Below are 3,668 nucleotides of genomic sequence, written 5' to 3' on the forward strand. Positions count from 1 at the left end.
TAAAGTGTTTTACGGCCCTCGCATAAAGTCATATGAACGCGCGGGACACATTAAACTTTTGTTTTCAGTTGGTAGGAAGTTTTGAATTTTGCTCTGGTCGCGGCCGAAGCCTACTCTTGTCGATTTTAGGCCACCAAGGGATCTTTAACGCGTGCAACTTGTACACAGGCCCTTCAAGAGTTGTCGCCCTTGTCCGTGAAGGCAAGGTGTAGTTCCTTCCTACCAGAAGATCAGGGGTGTGGCTGAAAGACAGCCGTGAGAAGGAGCCAAAGAGTAGCAGTAGGAAGGCTGCTGAAAGAGTCAGGAGCCCAGAGGAGGGGGCCAAGGAGGTGAGGGGGTGGGGTAGAAAATGGAGGAAAAAGCAGACGACAGAACACTGCTTGAGAGCAGGAAGAAAATGTTTCGGTCGCTACCCGGATTCGAACCGGGGACATTTGAATGAGATGCCAACACTTTAACCTCTTGGCCACGAGAGCCGCCATTTAAAATTATAAATAAGACTGATATACATATCATATCCTGTTATTAAAGGAATTGAAGAACGTGGGGGGGGGGGGGGGGTTACGAAGAAAATACAAAGGTACAAAACCGAATTACTTTCCCAAGAATGAAATGTAGGCCACCTTAAAGATTTAGACCCATGTACTCTTGAGTTTTTCTTGAAATTTGTTTTTTGTTGAGGACATCCACCTGATGTTGTTCGGTGCTATTACATTACAGGATGCTGAAACTCTGTGTGGGCACGCCCAGGTTCAGGAATGTGTCCCAATGCTATAGATCTGGAATTCTGGAGTAGATCTACAGAGACAATAGAACAATATTTAAAAAACCGACATAATATAAAGTTTTGATGCTCGTTTTCAAACCCGTTCAAACAATAGCTTAATATAGAACATAAATTCACACTGACTATTGAATGCAGTACATAAAACGTTCTAGTGACACAGATCTATCTATCTTTCTTTAAAAAATTAGAATTGTTACCTTCCGAAAAGAATTAAAAAACAAAATGCAGGTATGACAAAACCCGTGGGTTTTTTTGTGTGGGGGGGGGGGGTTTGGGGGGGGGTTGTTGTGTGCAGACGTGAGTAAAGTTTCAAGCTTTGCGAGCTAAGATAAATAAACCCGATTTAATTGCACTCGAAAACGTTGGATATTTTCTCCCTTCTGCATGACATTCAGTGACAACAACAATAACAAGAAAGGAAAAAGAAAGTACGTCACAGCTTAGAAAAGGGTGATGAAAAGCAGAGTAAACTATTGTAGAGACTTGACAGAACGTCGGGTCGTGAACTAAGCACAGACGAATTAGATCTGAAGTTTATTTACAAGCGCATTATATACGCCTGTGCGCATTAATAATAAAACAATGTTCGTTTAACTGGATTACTTTAGCTCGCAGGTGTCGAGTAACTTGGCCAAAGTCGCTGCACTATGAATTAAATTTGTACTCTAAACTCTTTTTCCACACAAGGCGTTACATGATCTCTTCTCAATTATCTAACAACATAATTATACCTGCCGACCCCATCGTTAGCCCCAACATTCCCTTCGCCAATCCTTTCCTTCTCTCTCTCTCTCTCTCTCTCTCTCTCTCTCTCTCTCTCTCTCTCTCTCTCTCTCTCTCTCTCTCTCTCTCTCACACACACACACACACACACACCAATGGTACACCTCACAGGAAAAACAAAGACAACACACACACACACACACACACACACACACACACACACACACACACACACACACAACCCTAGCTGAGAGTGATACCACATCAAAGCAGAAAAAACGAAATACTTGATAAAAATTCTTGCTTACTCTGTAATCGAACACGGGTCTTCTACGTGAGACAACGAAGTGCCTGCCGCTACACAACAGACACAGGTTGTTTGTTGTGTATAAATACATATTACATTATATGTATTTATGAGTGTATATATTTGAGTGCGTGCGTAGGGCGTATGCGTGTGTACGTGTGTTTAGTTACGTGTTTAAAACTCTCTGTATGTTGCAACACTCAGATATTATCGTCGATTTGCTTTTAACACACTGAGGATGCTATGGTTATTATTATGTTCCTATTTCCCATTCACCACTACAGGATAAAGCATGAGAGAAAATTGATAAGAAATTTTAAAAAGAAATTAGATACCTCTCCCTCGTGTTACTCTTATCATTTTTTCTACTCTTTTTATCAGTGGAAGAATTTGTAGTCAGATGTTCGGGTGCACCTATTTCTTTCTGGCTTTCTTCTGTTGAGTCTCCTCATTGACCAGGACAAATAACGTCAATCATTTTCTATCTATGGGCAACTGAAACTGATATGAAAATATAATGCCACATGACGTTGCATTGCACCACCCGCTCCGCTCTGCTTGCAATGTGACCACCCAATGTTAACGCCTCAAACAGCTGCGCTCTGCTGTGCCCGCTCTGCTCGCAGTGTGGCCAGAGCCTAAGGCCATATGAGCGCGCGGGACTCATTAAATATACTGACGGTCATTAAAAACGCACATTTTGAATTGAGCACATTTTGGACTAAAATCTATCCAGTGACATTAATTGAGGTCGACAAAAGTTCACGGGCAGGTTACCGATCGCACAAAATTTGACAGTTGACGAGAGTCGCATGCTGACGGGAGAAGAAGGGTCTGGAGACCCCCCGGCAAGCGCTATGCCAACTGTTGCATACTGGAGGTCGATAGATGGGGAGGAGGCAGCGTCATGGTATGGGGAGCGTTCAGCCACGATTATCGCACACCACTGTGCTTCTTCGACCAGCCTGTGAATGTCACCACGTACCAGCAGGTTTTAAAGAACCACGCGTGCTGTTATTTGGTCAACACCCAGAGCTGCAGTTATTTCAACACGACAACGCCCTCCCCCACACCGCTCAAGCCACCACTGCTTTTCTGCAGGTAAACAACATCGATGTCCTGCCTTGACCATCACTGTCTCCTGACTAGACACCAACTGAGCATGTGTGGGACGAGCTTGGCCGCCGTTTGTCCCGTGAAAGACCTCTTCACAATCTCCAAGAGCTGAGGCGTTCTTTGACAAATGAGTGGGTACTGATTCCAAATGTGTTCTTTCAGACTCTTGTCAATTCCACGAGAAAACACTACCAATCCTGTAAATTGTATTCAGGACAATGGATGACATACACAATACTAAAGCAGGTGTTAAAAACTCAATTTACTGCTCTGATTTTTTTTTAATGACTTTTGTTACTTCGTGCTTTTGTGCTCGCGGTGCCATTTGACCTTTTCATGTCATTTCAGTTGTGAATGTTCACAAAATGGCCACAGAATGCAATGGTATACAATCTGTTTAAAAAAATAAACACATCACCACTGCTTGAATTGTTTTGTAAGTGGTGCGTTTTTAATGACCGTCAGTATATTTTCAGTTGGTAGAACATTTTTAATTGTTCCTGGGTGAAGGCCGAAGCTTACTGTTATCGATTTCGGACCACCAAAGAGGACCCTCAATATATAGGCACAGTTTGCGCAATGCTTTAACTCTGATGCCGGTTCTGTGTCATAGCAGACTGGTAAGGTTTTTCATGAAATAACATGATACCAACATCAACGACAGAGAGAGAAACCGAGAGAGAGAGACTGAGAGAGAGAGAGAGAGAGAGAGAGAGAGAGCGAGAGAGAGGGGGG

The sequence above is a fragment of the Aplysia californica genome, unplaced genomic scaffold (assembly GCF_000002075.1).
Source record: "Aplysia californica isolate F4 #8 unplaced genomic scaffold, AplCal3.0 scaffold00454, whole genome shotgun sequence".
NCBI lineage: Eukaryota > Metazoa > Mollusca > Gastropoda > Aplysiida > Aplysiidae > Aplysia > Aplysia californica.